The sequence below is a fragment of the Protopterus annectens genome, chromosome 2.part0, assembly GCF_019279795.1.
Source record: "Protopterus annectens isolate FY-2018-M chromosome 2.part0, PAN1.0, whole genome shotgun sequence".
NCBI classification, from domain to species: Eukaryota; Metazoa; Chordata; order Ceratodontiformes; family Protopteridae; genus Protopterus; species Protopterus annectens.
This window is the reverse complement of record NC_056728.1, coordinates 1,552,520,743-1,552,542,867: the sequence shown is the minus strand read 5'-3', so window position 1 is coordinate 1,552,542,867 and position 22,125 is coordinate 1,552,520,743.

Here is a 22,125-nt window from a genome sequence, read left to right as displayed (position 1 = left end):
TGTGTCACAGAGAGGTATGAGTTTTGCATTGAGCAGCATTCGACCTTTCACCAAAGATGGTACCAAAGTATGACCATAACTTGACTGGTTTTAATAACTGGCTTAATTTTTTGGTGTCACTCTATGGGATCCAATATCTGTCAACATGGGAAGACATCGTCAACAGACCATGCTGCTTTGCCAAGAATGGATTGCACCTGTCCTCCCTAGGCTTTTAGATATTGACTGAAACTTTATTCACCCCATTACAGACTTTTTTAGGCAAAACCAAAAAGACAAAAATTCCATCATAGTGAAACCGTCTCCATGGAACCTTAAGGTGTTACTACTAAATGTTAGAAGCCAAAAGAAAAAAAAACTCCCCACCTTCCAAGCACTCTTTACTCTGGAGAATGTAGACATCTGTGCTGTGATTGAAACATGTTTTAAAACTGCAGAAAGTACTCCAGCAGTGCAAGGCAACATAGATCAACACCAACACAGATTAGGACCAAACATGGAGGTTACTCAATCTGTGTTAGCAACAAACATACCTCTAGGTTGGTTAAACATGATGATACCATGAAGCTCATCCACATACAAGTAACCATAGATAACGTCCCTCACCATATCATGGCTAGCTACAGGTCATCATCTATGCCCTTAGAGTCTCACATCTCTTACCTAAACATACTAAATACACTCACCATCCAACCAAACACTCTGTTTATGACACTGCCTCAAACTCATAGGCACAATGTTTCTGGGACTTTGTTAACACAAACACCCTGGAACAGATAGTGCATTCTCCAAACACAGGGGCAAACATACTGGATCTGGTACTCACCAACACGGGAGATCATTGCACCTTCTCATGTCACATCCTTAATAGTGAGGTCAGATCACAAAGCTGTCACCTTTGAAGTAAAAATCATCCTGGAAAACCCAGCTAAACCAATAACATTTAGGAACTATTCTAAGACAAACTACATCCCATTAAGTGACAGATTGTCAACATTCAAGGCTCCCCCTAACCCCAAGATCACAGCTCCCTATGCTGAATTATTCACAGAATTCCAATACAGCCATGAATTGCTGCATAAAGGCTGCCATACCTACCAGAAATAAACACAAAACAAACACTAAATCAAACCCCACTGGGGGAATCCTCATCTAAATAGGGTATATAATAAAAGAAGAAATCTCATGGCCACAATCAGGAAGAGCAACCACCTTAAAGACAACTGCTCTCTTATACAACTAAAGAAGAAACTAAGATAACTCAGTACTATGCATTTATAAGTTTCACATACCAACACCTTACACTACAAAAATATCATTTAGATCCAACATGGAAAGTATACACACAATAAAAATATACTATTTATCACAAATAGACTACTTAGATCAGGCGACATACACCCAAACCCAGCACTTAACACACTACTATCAACCAAACAAAACTCTGACCTATTACTTCTTAACATCAACACCAGGAGTATATCTAACAAACTTCCTGACTTACATGCATTTATAACCCACTACTCCGCAGACATACTAACCATTACTGAGACCTGGCTAAAACCTTGCACACAAAATGAAGAAATCCTCCCATCAGGTTATAATATCTTCAGACTGGATAGAGTAGGCAGGAAGGGAGGTGGGGTTGCTATTCTCTTTAAAAACACACAACATAAAACCTCTACAAACCCCGCTATCTAAATTTCAAAATGCCAAAACCTTAGGCTCAGTTCTACATATAAACAACACCAAAAAAAATCAATCTTCTCTGCTATTACATTCCCCCAGGCAACAACTCTCCCACCATTGAGGAACTCTTACAATGGACCACAGCTAATCTTCTACAAGAAACCATCCTACTGGGTGACCTAAATGCTGACTGGTTAGTCTGTAACTCTGACAACCCCACTAACCATATCAATCTCTTCGGCTTCTCCCAACTCATCCAAGAGCCCACAAGAATAGATAAAAAAACCCTTAAACAGTCTATACCAGACTGGACACCAGTCAATTGCTCCAAACAAAACTACCAGACTGGATGCCTACCAGACAGTCAAAGTGACCACCTTCCCACATTCCTCCTATGTAAACGCACTAACCTATCCAAGCCCATAGTTTATAGACATGTCAGAGATGATCGCAAACTAAATATACAGGACCTTAACCACATTCAATAACAAAGTAACTGGGAACAACTTCAAACCCTAAGCTTATACCAGGCCGTCGACTACTTCAACAGTACTCTCATTAATATCCTTAATATAGTCGCACCCATTAGAAAAATTAGAGACAAGACAAACTATGCCCCATGGCTCAGTAGGGACTCACCTAAGTGTCATGTTTAATCATAGCCTCACTTCAGGCATCATTCCCACTGAGTGGCGCACAGCTAGAGTTATCCCGCTCCACAAGGGGGGATCCACCTTAGATCCTGGGAACTACGATCTCATCAGTCTGATGGGCCTGATCTGCAAGGCCATGGAACGTATTATCATGGAATTTATAAGCAAAGACATTGGCAACCTTCAAACACTGGACCCCCACCCAGTTTGGGTTTGTGAAGGGCCGATCATGTCTCCTGAACCTGATTGACTTCTTTGAATCAGTCTCCAGAGCTGTGGATGAGGGTAAGGTGATCCATACAGCCTATCTGGACCTTGCCAAGGCCCTTGACACCATCACCCACTCTGAAATCATAGATAAACTTACTAGGCTGGGCATAAATCCCTATGTCACTTGATGGTTTGCCAGCCGGCTTACTGACATAACCCACGCTGTAAAAGTAGCCAACTTCAAATCTAGCTCCAGACAAGTGACAAGTGGAGTACCTCAGGGTTCAGACATGGAACCGCTCTTGTTTGGCATCTACTTCTCTGAAGTACAGGCCAACACTAAGGGACTCTGGCTAACAAAGTTTGCAGATGACTGCAAACTGGGAGCCATTATTGAATCCCTAAATGATGTGGATATTCTACAAAAGGGCCTTACAGAAACAGATACTTGGTGTCAGATGGGCTCAAGCTCAATGCCAAGAAGTGTATAGTTATCCCCTTTGTGAAAAAAACATGTACCCATGAATTACCACATAGGTGGCAGTACACTAAATACAGAAAGTGTGATAAGAGACTTAGGAACACAGGTGGACAGTGGTCTCACCTTCTATAACCACATTGCCACAACAGTAAAGAAATCCTTCTATCTGGCACACCTCATCACTAAGGGATTTTCATCCAGAAAAAAGGAGGTCATTGTCTCACTGTACTCATCCCTCATTAACCACATCATAGAGTACAACGTTCCATTTGGTATGTACCTCACAAGACATCTGCAGCCATTGGAAAGGCCAGAGAAACACCTCACTAAAAGAATCACAGGCCTAAAGCAGATGCCCTATGCTGACCAACTAAAACAATTCCAGCTATACTCTGTTGCATATCGTCTACTTAGAGGCGATCTCTGCTTAATATAAAGGCCATGTCAAACCCAGAGCTGATGGACATGCTACACTTAAAGAAATCCCAATCCATCGGAGCCACATGCTCCAGGGACTTAAACCGTGTCATCACAATGAACAAAATATGTTGGAATGATAGGTTCCTGACCCAGAGACTCCTCATACTCTGGAATAGACTGCTCATACATGTCAAGCAGAGCACCTCCTTGGCCCTCTTCAAAAGGAACCTTGACAACTGGATGGGAGACAGGAAATTGACCCTGGGGATCACGTCCTTCACCCTGAGAGACAGGGATCCAGGGAAGTAAATATTGTGGAAAGAAATAGCCAGGAAATTGTTATGGCTAGGCTTGTACAGGCCCTAGGGCCAATAGCCTAGCACCAACCTATGAACCTATGACCCTATGAACAAGAGCCCTAATGAAGTGTAGAGATAAGGCTTGGAAAATCTAGAAGAGGGAAAACATTAGCATATCAAAGAACAACTACCAACAACTTAGAACTCAGGCCAAGAAACTACCCAAACTTGATAAATAGATTTATTTCCTTAGTACAAAACATAAACACTCTAAAGATCCCAAAAGTTTTTTCATGCCATCAATTCTCTGTTAAAACCTGGAAAAATAACCACTCCTACTCCCAGCTCCACCAGCAATACTAATGACATAACCTGCCAATTCAATCACCACTTTACAGAATCTATCCTAACTCTATCCTCCCAACTATCCAAAAACATCCATTTAAATATCCCAAACAAATGCCCTCATAACATCCCCTCCTTTACTCTATCCCCTCCTTTACTCTCTCACCTGTTCCTACCTCTACTATTAAAAAACTCCTCCAAAAACTGAAACCTACCACCCTTGACATTGACAATCTACCTAACAACTTCTGAAAAATAGCCACAGAATCATTAGCTTATCCTGTCTCCATCCTTGTCAACCACTCTATACAGGAAGCCCATATCCCACAATTATGGAAAGTATCATATATTATTCCTCTTCATAAAGGTGGCAATTCCGATGATTTCTCTAATTATCGCCCCGTAGCCATTCTATCTCCCTTATCTAAACTACTCGAGAAATGTATTCACACTCAAGTCATGCAATTCCTGAACTTACACAACCTCATCTCCTCCACTCAACATGGCTTCCGGCAACACCATAGCACAACAACCGCTCTCCTCTCTTTTACCAACCTGGTTAACCAACACAGAAAGAACAACAACTTTGTATCTGCTATATTCTTAGACCTCTCAAAATCATTTGACATGGCCTCACATTCCCTACTACTAGATTCCCTAGCCTCCCTATCCTTTAGCCCTCTGACTATTGCTTGGTTTAGAAGCTACCTGTATAATAGGCAGCAATCTGTCCAATGGCATGTGTACTTTCTCCTTTACTTCCAACTACCATAGGCTTACTTCAAAGCTCAATATTAGGCCCACTTCTTTTCTTCATATTCACTAACAATCTCAATACCTCTAGCCAGCATGCTACCCTTATACAGTACGCAGATGATTCAGCTCTTATCTGCTGTGCACCATCACTCACCACTCTACAACAACACACTCAGGAATCCTTTAGCTCTGTGGAAACTGGATTACTCAGATCCAACTTATCCTAAACCCCAATAAGACTAAATTGCTTATTTTCACCCCCAAGAAATCCATACCTATTCCTCCAGCCTTTACTATCACTTCCAAAAATGATACTACTATCACTCCCTCTGACCACATCGAACTCCTGGGTGTAGAAATTGACAAAAACCTACACTTTGATGTCCATATTTCACAAACCATCAAAAAGGGCCATAAAAAATGGGCACACTATATAGACACAAAGACTTTCTCTAAACTCAGGCCCGGATCACCCTAGCCCAAACTCACCTATTGTCCACTCTAATGTATGCAGCACCAATACTTACCCACATCAGAAAACATGATCTCACTAGATTGGAGACATATTATAATAAAATTGAAAAGTTTGCTAACAACTCCACCTTCAGAACCCATCACTGTCAAGCTCTAAGGGAACTACAATGGTTAGAACTTCCTCATCTACTCAGTTACCATCAACTAGTCATTGCCCACAATACTGTGAGATATCCAGATAGAACACCAGCACTAAGCCATTAGATCAAATCGTCCCCTTCGTTTTACCAGCAAATTGCTCCTGTGTATATCCACAGCTAACAACAATGTTGGGAAAGCACTATTCTCGTATAACATAGCTAGATCCTAGAATAACCTTCCTCCTGCTTTGACTTCTGCCTCTACTACTACTACACTGTTCAAAAACTCTTACAAATCTCACTTAATGAATACCTGGCTATGTCCATGTATTACTTAACTTTCACTGCGGCTACCACCATTCCCATTATACTTAGTGTATATATGCCACATTCTCAAGAATCTTTCTCAAATGATGTTTCAAATATTATATAACTGCATGCTTTTATCAAAATTGATGTTTTACTGTATTTATGTCTCAAAATGTTGTATATATGATTGTATTCTTATCATGTGTTTAAATATTTTTGCTTATGTTAATTACTGTGGAGCTTTTCTCCCCAGGCCTCTGCTGTAAATGGACATATGTCCAGTTAGACTATTCCGATAAACAAATGTAAAATAAAATAAAAAAAAAAAAAATAAAAAAATTAATAAAATAAGTCTATTTAAGCTCAGCAAGGCCAACTATAAGATCAAGATCGCCTCACAAACTAAGAGCAATCACAAAGTCTTCTTCAGCTAAGTCTGGAACCTTAAAGTGTGCTGAGCTAGTGATGAAACTTACCACTTTCACTGATCACGGTAACTTAACAAATCTATTGGCTGAAAATTTCAGTGTAAACTTCAATTCCCACTCCTCTCTAGCTCCACTTCATGAAATTTCCTCCAATATGCTACCCCCCAAGTATTAGCAGGGACCAGGTACTGGCAGCACTTGCTAAAGCAAGAACACCACCTCCATAGTTCTCAACAACATCCCTAGTTGCCTCCTGAACAGTCTAAAACATGAACTGTCAGGACCACTTGAGACTCTCTTCAACTACAGCCTTGAAACAGGCTACATTCTAAGTGAATGGAGAACTGCAACAGTCATTCCCCTTCACAAGGGTGGATCATCAACCAACCCGGGGAGCTACAGACCCATCAGTCTCAGAAGCCTAATAGGCAAAGCCATGAAACAAATTATCATGAAAATGATAAACAGAGATACTGGCAACCTACAGGCATTAGAGTCATCCTAATTTGGCTTTGTTAAGAGAAGGTCATGCATACTTAATTTGGTAGACTTCTTTAAGAGAGTCACTAAGGCAACAGACCAGGATAAAACAGCACATACTGCATATCTTGACCTAGTCAAGGCATTAGATACATTATCCCCCTCAAACATTGTTGACAAGCTCCAGCTGGGCATAAATCCCTGCATAACTTTAGATTGATGACTGGCTTAAAGATAGGACTCAAGAAGTCAGGATCAGTGAGGCCACCTCCACCAAGCGACCAGTCAAGTCAAGTACCCCAGGGTTCCATGTTGGGCTTGCTGCTGTTTGGCATCTTCTTCTTGGAAGGCACGGTTAATATTCAAGTCTTCTGGCTCACCATGTTTGCAGATGACTGTAAGCTGGGAACATTTATAGATTCACTGAAAACACCAGGTTCTTGCAATAGGATTTAACACAGGCAAATGACCAGTGCCAAAGCCATGGCCTAGATCTCAATGCCAGAAAATGCATTATAATACCCTTTAAGAAACTGTCGACCCAAGTTAGTTACTCCACCAATAGAACGCCTCTAAAGGTCAACCCAGCAGTAAGGGATCTGGGAATATATGTTGACAGCAATCTGGCCTTTGACCAACATGTAGTAAGGACAGTAAGAAAATAATTCTATGTCACCCACCTTATACATAAGGGTATGGCATCCAGGTCCAAGGAAGTTATAATACCACTCTAGTCATTCCTTTTCAAACCTGTCATTGAATACAGTGCACCCTTTTGTCACGAGTTTAACCAGACATTTGCAACAATTGGAATGCCCAAAAAGGTTTGTCACCAGAAGAATTCAGGGCATGAATACCATGTCATACACTCATTGCCTAAAGGCTCCGTCTGCATATTCATTATCTTGCAGGCAGCTGAAATGGGATCTTTGCCTGGCTTACTAGACCTCCCCACACCCAGCCCTGTTGGCTCTGTTGCACATGCATGAAAGAAACAGCACCAGAAACAGTAGATACAAGGATATAAACTTCACTTGTGAAATAAACAGAACATCCTAGAGAGACAGATATGTGTTCAGTAGAATCCCCACACTATAGAATAGGCTCCCCATTCATGTAAAACAGAGTCTATCTCTGACTCTATTCAAGTAAAATCTTGACAATTGGATGGGAAATATTAAATTTACCCCACATCTGGCCCCTCTTCTCTCTTATGGACAGAGTTTGTCATTAAGAAAAGTATTATCCTAATATCACACCGCACTACAAATCCTTAGTTACCACCTATTAACATGCCCCCCCCCATATAGACTCCCTTGATACCTGGGACCCAAAAGGTTTTGGGTTTGTGCTTAGACTTGTAAAGGTCATAGTGGTCCTTAGCATTGTAACAGACTATGGACCTATAAACATAAAAGATTTTGTGTTAGGAATTTTATTTTCTATGTGGGGACATTTTGTAAAACCACATCTGGTGTCAGGCACACTGGCACAATGGTTGAAAAAAGCAAGAGCATGTTGTTACCACAAATGTGTGGAAATGTGTCAGCTGATAAGCAGTATGGAAGAAAAGAGTTTGTTTAAAAAAAAAAACAGAAAATATTATTGAGATGCGGGAGCCTATGGAAAAGGTGATGAAGGCCTTTTCAGGAGCTGGGAATGTACAGCAAAATTTCTGCCAGTTATTCTGGTACTTTCCCAGGACTGTGCATCTCTGTTAGAAAACGTCAGGACTTTGGCTGAGAATGTAATGATACAAAGACACAGGTGATGTCACTAAGAGTAGATATTCAATAGAATGGCTAGAACTGATGGCTTAGGTAAAAAAATAGAATGATAGAAGATCTTAAAAAGTTGACTGACCAGAACTTGCAAAAAAAAGGTGTTAAAATAAAACAAACTATTGCTTTGCTAAATGACTCTCTCAACTTTTTGAACAAGTGAGAGCAGTGAAACAACAAAATCATTTGAAGGTTCTAAGCAAAGTGATACCTTGTAAATAAATGTGGAAAAAGCTAGATTGAACATAATTTGAATTCTCTGAAGTAAGAGAATGAAAATTAAGGAATGCTATGGAATATATGAAAAAGGTAAAACAAGCTTAGCTTCAGAAACATTAGACTACGTCATGGAAAAATTGAGCCGAAGTAAAGATGGAAACAGCAATAGATAGACTGGAAAATAGCAAAGCTAAACTGTATTAGAACTTAAAAGACAGAAGAGAGTCAAGTGTAGACTCAAACTGAGAATGTGGGTTTATAGAGTGATGAAAATTAAATATTAGGATATTTTAGATCTGTTATTGATGCCGTATACACATTGAACAGGAGTTGCTCAAAGCACAACTCAAAGACTGGGAAAAAATTAAGAACTGTACACATTTTTCTGGAATAGGGCAGTGGATGAGGATATCATCATCATGAGGAAAAAGTAAGGTACCTTGGTACAAACTACATAAAAATTTGTAAACAAGGGAAATCAGTAGTCACTTACCATTGAGATATTAGATAAAGATGCATGCAAAGAGATAAAAAGATTCAGTAGTGCCCAACATGTACCTAGTCAGCATATACATGATCTGAAAGAAAAAAAATCCAGATAAATGAGATCATTGTTAATATACTGCATTAATAGATAAAGACACTCTTCCAGATTCAGCAAGCCCTGCATGGTGTGCAGGAACAGTGCAGGAGCTCCTGGAGGCAATATTGCCACCACGCAATCCAGGAATTAGTTGCAAGGACGTGCACAAGTGCTCCTGCAATATTCCTGAATGGACACAGCTCCTGTATGCAAATTACCACATTTTCAGGTAAAAACCATGCAAACGAGGTAATTTGTGATCCAGGAAGCTGTCAGCCAGCCGTGCAGGACTAGTGTAGTGTACAGAAATGTACTCGGTTAGTAACCAAGTACATTTCTGCAAACTACAAAATGGAGCCATGACAGCTCCAAATAAAGTGTGTATATTATGTGGAAACCATGCCAATGGCCAAATATATGTCCATTGGCATGGAAAACAGTTGCAAAAATAAAAAAAATAACTTTTAATTTTTTTTATCCGATTTCGGCTGTTTAAGCATAGGGCAGCGGTGTGCAAATGGGATTGGGCCGAAAATATAAAAAAAATAAGCTGAAATAAGCATTCTAACCAAAATCACTATTTTGCCATCATACTCAATGGCAGGCAGAAGACAACATGGCCAGTGAATGGTGTTTGCTAAGGGGGGAGGCTCAGTCTGGGACCTGTCTCTATGCATTAGCAGGCAATCCTATGCAAATGAGGGGAATGATACTGAATCCCAGATTTCCCCTCAATGTTAGTCAGCACCTAACAGTGTAAGTGCACGAATAGCATGGTTCAGGCCTAAGAGCTAGCTGACATCATAGGAATGTGTGTCAGGCATATTGTAAGTGGATTGGAGCACTGTGGCTTGGCTTTGCCCTTAGCTTAGCAGAGCTAAGCAAGGGAGTGTGTCTGAGGCTACCTAGCACTCTTTACATTGTCTAAGCGGGTGTGCGTGCTGCGCACCAGGTTTTAAATGAAAAAAAAAAAGTAATCCAGGAAATAGCAGCTCTGTGCACATTTGAGCACTGTGTTTGTGTGGCGCGCCCCCAGGCTTAAACAGGAAGGCAATGAGAAGGGAAAACAGCAGTAGGAAGGTAGTCAAGGAGAACTAGCATAGCTGGCAGGTGAAATGTATCAGACTCACCCAATTACACAGGCAGCAGCCCAGCCCAGCCCAGCCCAGAACACTACTATAAACTATGCAAACACCTTTCCGTCTGTTTGTTCCCACATACTCTACACCACCGGTGTATACAAGTGGGGAAATTTTAACAAACAAAAACAACAAAATGATAGGGGCTGCAGCAGCTACCATACATCAACATGTAGAAGAGGCTGAGGGTGGTGAGGATGAGAATGCTGTCGACCAACCCGCAGTGAGGAGATGGAGAAGAGTGTACAGACCCAGGGTAACCTACCAGAGACTACATGAGCTGGAGATAGTGGAGCACTATAGGGTGGACAGGGACCTCCTACAGCAAATTCTTGAGCTGTGCTGGTCACGCCTGACACACAGAACTAACAGAGGAGAACTCATCCCAGTGGATACCAAGGTATGTGTAGGCCTAAGAATATTAGCCACAGGTACCTTCCAAAGGCCAATTGGGGATATTATGGGGATCTCACAGACATCAGCATCCAGAGTACTCTACCAGTTCCTGGATGCCATGTCAGCACATGCCAGTGAGCACTTATATTTCCCCAACACTCGTGAGGCACTGGCCAGCAATATGCGTCTCTTCCACCAAATAGCAGAATACCATGAAGTAGTGGGTGCTATAGACTGCATGCACATATGCATCAAAGCAACAGCCGGTGAGCAGGGTAGGGTCTATATCAACCACAAGGGCTTCCCCTCCATCAATTGCCAGTTCATGTGTGATGCCCAGGACATTATAATGAATGTGTGTTCTGGCTGCCCTGGAAGCTATCATGACTCCCACATCTGGCATCTGATGCATCTGTACCAGAGATTTGCCAGTGGGGACATCCCTTATGGTCACCTAGTGGGGGATGCTGGATATGCACTAGCGCCATGACTGATGACACCCATCAGAAATGCACACACACCCGAACAAGAACTCCATAATGAGGCACACTCAAAGACCAGAATTATAATAGAGTGTGTGTGTTTGGGATGCTCAAGTCATAGTTCAGGTACCTGGACACATCGGGTGGAGCCTTGCAGTAGTCACCAGCTACATGTACTCAAATTGTCATCGTATGTGCCATGCTACACAATATCATCCTGCAGAAACAGCTGCAACATGAACAGCATGGGGCAGGCCCACACAGTACCCCACTATTGCCAAGGCCTGCACAGGCACAGAGTGACTCTGAGGAGGAATAACCTGAGCCTGCCCCAGTAGGCAGAAGGAGGAGTGCCCAGTATACCCTGGCCTTGGCAAAGAGGTAACACATAGCACATACACTGACACAATAGGGACCCAGGGAATGACACCTCTCTCTGATACGCACATACAGTAAAAGGGATGCCAAACATGACACTGCCTGTGCTCAACCATGTATAGGGAGTGTACTATGTGCATCCAACATAAGCAGCCATCCAGTATCATCCTCAATACTGGCACAGCCACAAGGTAGGTCACTCTTCCTACCAATTGCTGAATGGAGTAGGATGTGTTGTTACTTGTATCTATGGTATGGATGTAAGCATGCAAGGGAATTGGGAGGCAGAATGGGATGCCAGCAGATAGTAGGCACCTATAGTGGCAGCATGAGATATGTAACAAATGATGGTGTCACTTTAGTAGCCAGTACCACTCATGGTGACAAACCACACTGCAGAAAATGTGCTGGGCCACATGTGTGTCCATATGACACACACATGCCAGCCAGGGAGACTCACATACCCAACAACAGTCTCAACCAGCAAGACAGGTGTAGACAAACACAAACAAAGGCTGTGGTAAGGCCTCTGAATGATGGTTATGGGTAACCCCCTTCTAGGCCTACACAGACAGACTACAACACGTCAGGCAGTGGGATGTTAGTTCTGAAGGGTAAGAAGTCAGAAACTGATATGTAGGTCAATTAAACCTAAGACCTGTAGCCTGTAGTACACTAATATGCCTCTAGTCAGCATGATAGGTTAGAATACAGAATGAAATGGAGTCCAGTACAGTCATAGCAAATGTGTACAAGTGTCAGTTGTGCCCCCCAGTCCTATGTAGAAATGTAGTAACAGTCTGTTGTGCCCCCCATCCGATGTAGACACATACTAACAGCTAGATGTGCCCCCCAATCCTATGTAGAAATGTAGTAACAGTCAGGTGTCCCCCCCCCAAAATCCTATGTAGAAATGTAGTAACAGTCAGGTGTGCCCCCCCATTCCTATGTAGACACGTAGTGACACACAGGTATGCCCCCCTCAATCCTATGTAGAAATGTAGTAACAGTCAGGTGTGCCCCCCAAGTCCTACATAGACACGTAGTAACACACAGGTGTGCCCCCCAATCCTATGTAGAAATGTAGTAACATGCATGTGTAGGTATAATAACAGTGGAGCGCAGATTACCTGAGCTGGCCAAGGTGGCAGGATAGATTGTAGCATATGTACAATATGCAGATCTGCGTGTGTAAGGTTGGTGTGCATTGTATATTGTGTGAGAGTTGTCAGTATGTATGTATGCATGGTGAGGTTTGTCCTGCTGGCCATTGCCCAGTACTGCTGATGACAGGGCTAAGTCCTCACAAATGCAGTGCCAAACACAATGCTTCCCAGTATAGCACATTCTAACAGTAAGCCATTGTAAATGGTTGGAAGTTAATATGTGTCACCATCTGAAAGATGGACATGGCATGACTGTCTGGCCAGATACACAAGCAGTACAAAGGGGGAAGTACCCCAGACAGACAGTGTATAATACATAACTGTCAAATGGACACACCCTTGGAATTGTACATACAGGTTTGCAGCACATTATCTGGGCTTGTAGTAGGGAATACCAATGTCATCTGGCAGATCACAAAGGTCATAGGAATGATGTATTGAGAAACAGCTGATGTCCCTGCACAAGCCAGCATAAGTGAAATGCCCCATGCATATTTGTGAGTCAGATGCAAGTAGTGTCCATAGCACACATGCACCCAGCTCACCCAACCACCACCCACAGGTACCTCTCCAGTCTTATCCCTGCTGTTGGGAATGAGTACAATATGACCCCATGTGTGTATGGCAATAATGAAAGAATGCAGCATGCAGAGCAAGTGTCCTATGCAGGTGTGTTCATAGCTGTAAGCAGCACCCTGCCAGCATCCACACCACTGGATCAATACTGACAGAAAGTATTGGCATGACCACCTAGCATACCTACCTTGTCACCCCAGGGGAATAAACTGTATTCCAGTCTGGGACTGTAGGACTGACAGAATGCAGCAGCCTGCTACAGCTGGCCTGCATCACTACCAAATGGCCTACAATCCTCTGCCAAAGGTCTGTGTCTCACCCATAATGCCAGTGTATGTTATGTCATGGACTCCCAAATAACAACATAACACAGTCCACATAACCCATGTGCAAGGCCATGTGGACAAACCACAGTAACATGTCCATCATGTCCTACTGCATGAACTGTGGACCAACACCAATATACTGTTGTGATGAGGTGATAACTATAGGGAAAGCATTAGAGAATTTTTGCATAATGCATGGAAGAGGATAGAATAATGGGAGGGGGGGCATGGGCAGCATGGAGTGTGTGAAGTCTGAAACACAGCCATGTGCACATACTATCCCTGGCTGCAAACACAAGAATGGGAGGCTACAAACCTGCTAGTAAACTACAATGTGTAGGGGTAATGTCCTGACTTGTGACCCCTGCCTCTGGGTAACCTGTGTGAATCTGTACAGCTGTGAGGTATTGCCACAGCAAGATAAAGCAGGTCTATATCAGAACATCGAAGTATTAAAACTTCGAATGTTCTGATATCGAACACTATTCAGTGAACGCTAAGAATAGCAAAGCTGCAGAACAGTGAATTCTTTCCTCGGGAAAGTATTCGGTTGGCCGTTTCTGTGGCTTCACTGTTCTTAGCGCTGTGGTGGAAAGTTACAGGTTGGGTTCAGGTAAGTGCGCAATTGTTTGTACGTTAGGGTTAGGGGTGGTTTAAGTGAGTTAATGTTAGGGCGCGGGTTAGGTGAGTGTGCGATAGTGACGGACCTTAGGGTTAGGGTTTGGGTTAAGGTAAGTGGGTAGATAGTAGTGTATGTTTAGTTTAGTATAGCGTTAGATGCAGAAATGTAAGTGTATATGTGTGGTTGCTGTTTGTTTGATGTGCTTGTGTTGTGTGTATGTGTTTCGGAGCAGCAGATTTTTTCAACAGGAAAGAAAATCGCTGTTCTGAATTTTTGATATTTTCATGTTTAGATGTTTTGGGGCCAATAAAATAGCGTTCGCTATTTTCATCTTTCAATAACGTGATATAAACGGGATAAGGCCATACTGTCAGGTCGATGGATGTAAAAGTATGGGATCCTCTGCCACCACTGTACCAAGGTGCTGAACCAGTTACACTGACCCAGCAGCAAGTGTCTGCGGCTCCCCCTCCAGAATGGCATGAGTTTGCAAGAATATGTAGGTGTTTGGCCACAATACTGGACACAGCTGCATTCACCCTGTGTTCCCCAGGACATCACTGCAAGCAAATATGTCTATGTGACAGTACTTGATGACATAAAACATCCCAGTGTATAACAACACACATGTCTAAATATCTCTGCTAACACCAGGACCATGTAGTAGAAGCAGCACAGACACAATTACCAACAGTAACCTACTATCCTTTGCCCATTTTGACCCCATATTGTCAACTGATCTACAGATATCCTGCAGAAACAGTTTGCTAGCTGTAGGTGTAGAGCACAGAAGTCTGCACTGGAGTACAATCTACCTGGAATGGATTCACACATTCAATACAGAAGGTCATACTGGGCACGCTCCCAAACTTAGAGAAATGAAGGCAATGTCAGGCAACAAAATACTGAAAGGTCATACTGGGCATGTTCATACACTTATCAGTATGCACCAGTCATGCCTTGCACACAAATTGGATAGGAATACACACATATATCCAAGGACAACACACTATAACATGCCAAAAGTACACATACATAGATGTGTGGAAGAAAGTGACAGTGACAAAGAGCCTTTCATCATGAGGCCTGTCCCACACAGCACACAGCCAAATGGCTACAACCACATGATGTGCAAATGTCACTCACCGTAGACATTTGCCTCTGGAATCCCTCAGCATTATAGACTCTATGGTGCTAGTGCTAACTGTGCAACATGACTGTACAAGGCAGCAGTCACCTAGCAGTTGTATACATGTACCTGTGGAATATAAACCTGTGTGTGCCTGAGTGTGGTGTGTCTACCTCTAGATGAATGGGTTATGGCCCACGCACACACATTTCCCTCCCCATTGCCCTACTATGGCAAGCCTGCTGATGTCATTCATTTTGAAATGCACCTTTGGGGAAGACGTAGCCCAGTAAATTCTGCGGTGTGTCCTGTAACTGTGTAATGATGTAGTGTGATAACCTAGTTAGATAGTAGTTCTATTCCTAGACGTGGCAAGTGTAGATGTTTGTGTGTGTGTTAGTTTGTCTATGTAGGGAGCAATGCTTTTGAGGCCATTCACAGTCAATACAACCATCATTGCCCTACATTGGCAAGCTTGCTGATGTCATTCATTTTGAAATACACCTTGGGGAAAAAGAGCCCAGTAATCTTTGTGGCACGTCCTATAACTGTGTAATGCTGTAGTGTGATGAACTAATTAGATAGGAGTTTTATTCCCAGACATGGCAAGTGTGTGTGGTTGTTTGTATGTGTAGGAAGTAATGCTTTTGAGGCCATTCACAGTCAATACAACATCCATTGCCCTTTTTAGTAAGCCTGCTGATGTCATTCACCTTGAACTACACCTTTGGGGAACAAATAGCCTAGTAATCTCTGTGGTGCATGTTAAAACTGTATAATACTGTAGTATGATGTACTGGTTAGGTAGGTGTTCCAATCCCACACCTAGCAACTGTGAGACTTGGTGTGTGTGTGTGTGTGTGTGTGTGTGTGTGTGTGTGTGTGTGTGTGTGTGTGTGTGTGTGTGTGTGTGTGTGTCTGTGTTTGTTATTTGTATCCTGTGCGAAGGTGGCTGTGCGTGTGTAACAACTGGGCTCATTATGGTGTGGGTTTTGCAAATTTCTTATATGGTGGGCCTATTATATGTCACAATGCCCACCTTACAAGAATAACAGATGTCAAACAGCAGAGAGGCTGGGTTTGCCAATCCATACCCCTACATGTGACATCAAGGCCTGGCGAACAAATTAAGTAATCCTTGTATTACCCAGAGAACACTCTCAACCCATGTCTCATACACAAACACACTCGCCTAGGCAACAACCGCTTTGTTGGTAGTGCCCTGCATATTGCCCACAGATAGTAACCATGGTGTGATTGCAGTGAACTACAGAGGGCATGGCACCCTGTCCCATCACTACAATAGGCACATAATTGCAGACAGTGCACCTTCACTATAGTCCCCACTGGACGCCTGCAACATCTGTAGTGCCATCAAATGTGACCCACAAATCACATACCATGCCTTAAACACATGCCCTGTATGGACAGATGCCACTGACACCAGGGAATTCCTGTAGCATGCTGTCAATGCAGGTGCAGGGTCAACCAGCTGTCCATTGTCAGTTTCCACCACATGAAGCCAGGACTGGCACATCTGATGATAACAATCTGTGTACACAACATGCCCTAGACACCCCAGGTACAGTTCCACATGTCACAGAACATGCGTGTGGGATGTGTGCACATCCCAGATACCATCCACGTCATGGGCTATAGAACACATACATGGCAAGCACTGCACAGCACTGGCCACACACAATAGTAACCCAGATGACTGGATGGTGAATACAATACCCACCTGTGTGGGCCAGTCCAGACACTACACCCCTGAGCCACACTGCAGACCATTGACATGTGGCCTTATGCCAAGGTATACCCTACACCTAGCCTTGTACAGCCCTCTGGCATGGTCAACGACTACACACCTGTGAAGCAATGCACCCATGCATGTCAGTACTGGCACCCTGTGTCTGTGTGTGTGGAGTATAATGATTTCAACCTAATTGACACTCACTACAACTCCCATTGGCCTACTGAAGCATGACATCTGATGTCAGACACCTTCACATATCCTTTACCCATATATTATCCGGATAACCCCAGTGGTGCATGTGATACCTGTGTATTACTGTGTTGTGGCACACTAGCTACTTAGGAAGTCTATTCTTGACCCTGCCAACTGCATTAATGCGTGTGAGTCCCTGAGAGAGTGAGGCTGTGTCAACGCTGACACCTGTTCATGTGGACAGGCACGTGTACTACAGCTACCTTATCACTCCTATATCACTGTTGCAGATGTCACTCATTATCAGATATACCTTTGGAGAGCTCCCCAACATGTAAGCTATGTGGCGCATGCAATAACTGCATAGACATGTGATAGCGTTACATAGTCGATCAGGGGTTTGAAACCCCATACTGGTAAGTGTGTGATACAAATGTGTTTAGGTTTTTACTCTCCTACCCCCTCCCTCACTTACTTTGTCTCTGTCTCTCTCACTCCCTCTCTGGTAGATGCGGAGAAGTAAACATGCTTTGCTTAAGCAGCAGCTTGCATTTTGTAAGTGATGCTCATGATCATCTGATGGCCTCTTCATGAATTGCAGTTCCCCTCTAGCTGACTGCATGTGGAACAGCTGTGGGAACATTCCCATAGCCAATTGCATGGAAACACACTCCAATATCTAGGAAGATCATGTGGGTGTTGGGCCTTTTCATTCACTGTGAGCAGGACCTCATGTTGGTGTTTGGCAAACAGCATCATAGATGGTATTGGGATTTACATCTAACAACATACACTGTGGAGACAAGCCAACAAACAGGAGGGGGCTGTGCCAGACATGACTACAGAATGTAAGTGTTGCTCTTCTGCGTTTGGAGTAATATTGGTTTAACAGGGTGTGTGTGGGTATGGCTGGTCTACATGATTTAATACCTGTCCTGACAGTGTTATGTGTTTGAGGAAACTCCCACCTGTAGGGTTATCTGCAGACTGGGCAGTGTTTGGAGTCTTATGTTTCTTGTGTTACTCACAGATCACCTATCTTAGAACTGCAAAAGCATAGTCTGAGGATTGCAGTCAGTACATAGTGACAACCATGAGAGTTACTAACTTCATGTCTCTCATAGGACATATGTCACAATAAACCCTGTTACGACAGTAAATGTATGAGGGTATCACAGCAACATGCCAATATTGGCCCAGTGTTTGTGGCTCCAGCCACAAGTCTGTCAACCGTTGTACATATGTCATGCAGTAGGAGGTGTATATGTTCTGTACATCATTATTTATTGACATCATACCTGATAACAAGCCAGTCAGATATCAGACTGCTATACATGCTATGTATATTAGAGGTTATTTCTGAGGCATAACCTGGGCATTCTGTGGTTGTTTTTACAATACTGGGGTCTGTGTACTTATGGTGTTTGTTTATATGCTTGTTGTTTGTTTGCTTGTTATTTCCCTGGAATGCTAATTCCACCTAATACGCGGCTTCTCAGTGCTTCTGTGGATCACTAGTGATATCTACATTGCTTACTGTACTTATTTCCTTGTTTCACTTGAAAGTTAGTTACTGTTTGTTGTTTTTGCATTTAAGTTACCTGTAACACATTGCACTTAAGTTACCTGGCACTTGCTCGCTAAAGCAATTATATAAGTCAGCACTAAAAATTAAAATCACTACACCCGCACTCCCCACTGGCCCTTGTTTTCAATTAATAAGGAATTCCCAATATTATTCTAGCATGTCCAAAGGTCAGTTGTCAATCTCCTCTCCGGTCCAGCTGGTGAATCTGGGAATCTTGAGGCAATGTTACAACTGCCTCATGTACACAGACAACCCTCTCCTCCTCCCAACAAATTCCAACACATGTGAGGGATGCAACCATATAGCCAAACTGGAGGCTAAGCTCTCTCAACTCAGTAATGGCATAACCAGTCAGGAGGAGAAGGAAACCACACTCACTACAATTCCAGTCTCACATAGACCTACCACGACAGCAAACCAAACACATAATCACACAAAACATACTCAGAGGCTCTAAATAAAGATCTGCCTAAGCAGCAGAGACCTCCAAAGCAGACACCCAAGCAACCGCTACCCCAAAACAAAACACGTGCAACACATATCTCACAAAGCCAGTGTGCCAAACAGTCACAGCCCTTAAGACTAAACAACACACCTGATACACTTGTAATAGGTGACTCTATCGTCAGGCACACTGGCGTCCGCTCACCAGGCTGAACAAGGAGATGGTCACAGTGAGCAGCCTGTCGGGCGCTAGGATCCGCCACATAACACAAGCACTCAGGTCACTCCAAGGCAAGTACAAATATGACTCAGTCATTGTCCATGCTGGTGTGAATGACCTGAGACGTACCTCCCTGGACTACATGAAAAGAGACATAAAGGAGCTCTCTGAGCATATAGCCCAGGCCGGTATGACCCTGACCTTGAGTAGCATCTTACCCTCACCAAGAATGATGCCACAATATGAAGACAAGATGATCAATTTCAACAATTGGCTTAAGTACTGGTGTCATTCAAAGGGGATCCAATGCCTGTCAGCTTGGGATGATATGCTCGACAAGCCACGATGCTTCGCTAGGGACGGCTTGCACCTGTCACCCCTGGGCTTTCGGATACTGGCAAAGGCTCTTGCTACCCCATAGTGCCTTTTTTAGGCAAGGCTCAAAAGACAAACCCACCTCCATAGGTATCACAAGGGATAAGAAACTAAGAGTAATGCTACTCAACGCCAGAAGTCTGAACCTCAAGATGCACGCACTCGAAACTCTCCTTAGCATGGAGAACATCGATATCTGTGCAGTAACAGAAACCTGGTTCAGGGCTCCCGAGAGCACCCCAGCACTACCAGGTTATACCTCATACCATGCTTTTCGGCACCAAAACTTGGACCAAACCACAAAAGAAGGGGGAGTATCGATATTCATCAAAGATACCCACACCTCCAGGTTGGTGGCAAAGCACAAAGCATCAGAGACTATCCATGTGCAACTAACAGTGGGTAAAACTGCCTTCCAGTTTATAACCTGCTACAGACCACCCTCCCAAACCCAGGAACTCCACTCGGCCTTTCTGAGAACACTGGAAAATATGAAGGTCTCTCCAAACACCATTATATTGGGCGACTTCAACTACCCAAACATAGACTGGGAGCATTACTCTAGCTCCAACACTCTAGTCCAAAGGTTCCTAGAATTTATAAACTCAAATGCTATGGAACAACTTGTTACCACTCCCACAAGAGGGGAAAACATACTGGACCTGATCATCACCAACATGGGGACTCTATGCTCCAGACCAGAAGTGTATCCCTCACTGGTAAGATCAGACCATAAACTAATCTCACTGGATATTCACATCCCGACCCCACCCCCTGCCCAGAAAACCACAGTGAAAAATTTCTCAAAAGCAAATTTCACACTCCTCAAAACCGAGGTGGAATCCTTCAAAGCCCCCGGGCCTGTGGAAAATAAGGCCCAGACCGCAGAATCCTTTATAAATGCATTCTATGAACACTTTCAGGAATGAATGGATCATGCGATCCCAAATAAAACCAAGACCCAATCCTCCAAAGGCAGACGTCCTGTCTGGTGGACCCCAGCCATAAACAAACTATACAATAGAAGGAGGAAACTACTAAATAATAGAGCAAAATCCCAAAAAGGGAAGGCATCACTGATCAGTATTAGCAAAAAACTACGGGCACTCATAAAATTGTCTAAGGCCAGCTTCGAGAGAAAAATTGCACAGGACACTAAGGATAATCACAAGGCTTTCTTTAGTTATGTTAAGAACCTGGGTGGTAATTCCCAGATATGCTCAGAATTAGTCCAAAATGACAAAAAATACACTGAACCCACAGACATTGCCAACATCCTAGCTGACAGGTTCAGCGCAAACTTCTCCCCCCCCCCCCCCAAAGGGCAAATAACTATCCCTGCCGAGTGGTGCCCCTGACATCTCAGATGCTCAGGTAAGAGCCGCCCTCTCCAAAGCAAAAACACAGGATCAATGGGACCAGGCGGTGTCCCGGGCTGCGTCCTACATGAACTCCAAGAAGAGCTAAACCCAAACATAAAACTACTGTTCAGTCTCAGCCTTACTACAGGATATGTGCCCAAAGAGTGGCATACAGCAACAGTGGTCCCTCTCCATAAAGGTGGTGCCTCAACGGATCCTGGAAACTATCGCCCCATAAGCCTGACTAGCTTGGTCTGCAAAGCTATGGAAAGGATCATCATGGACCTCATAAATAAAGATATTGGGAACCTACAGACACTGGATCCTACCCAGTTCGGCTTTGTTAAGGGCAGATCTTGCCTCTTAAACCTGGTTGATTTCTTTGAAACAGTCACCAAGGCTATTGACGAGGGGAAGGTGGTCCACACAGCCTACCTGGACCTCGCAAAAGCCTTCGATACAATACCCCACTCGGGCATTATAGATAAGCTCACCAGCTTAAATATAAACCCCTATTACACTAGATGGAGTGCAAACTGGCTCAAGGACAGAACCCACATGGTTAGAATTGCTGGAGCCATGTCAGACTCCAAACCAGTTACAAGTGGTGTCCCACAAGGCTCAGTCCTGGGACCTCTCTTGTTTGGTATATATTTCTCGGAGGTACAGACCAACACAGAAGGACTGTGGCTGACCAAGTTCACAGAG